This window comes from Chaetura pelagica, unplaced genomic scaffold (genome assembly GCF_000747805.2).
Source record: "Chaetura pelagica isolate M959 unplaced genomic scaffold, ChaPel_1.0 scaffold17, whole genome shotgun sequence".
Taxonomy (NCBI): Eukaryota; Metazoa; Chordata; class Aves; order Apodiformes; family Apodidae; genus Chaetura; species Chaetura pelagica.
The window spans coordinates 9,307,529-9,307,885 of NW_009970726.1; positions in this window are offsets into that span (position 1 = coordinate 9,307,529).

The following is a 357-nucleotide window of genomic DNA, read 5'->3' on the forward strand; positions in this document are numbered from 1 at the left end:
GGAGAAGGAGCGACCCTCGCTGGGCAGCGCCGAGCAGCCCGCCCGCCCTCCTTACCGCGCTATAAAAGCCGCCTCCAGAAAGAGGGGAAACTCCGCGGGAGGAGAACATCTCGGCGCGGTGCTGTTTCGTTCAAGTACAAGCATGACATCCGTCCTGGGCAGCAGCAGGGCGGCGGGAGGGCCGAGCGGGCAGCCGAAATGCAAGTCCAAGAGGAGGCGGAGGAGAAGATCAAAGAGGAAAGGAAAGGGAAATTTATTATTTTTTATTTCTCTCTCTCTGCCTGTCTCCTGCACACGCGCCCCGGCAGACACATCGGCTGCTCCTGTTTTCATTGTCCGTGCACGGCGCACGGCAGC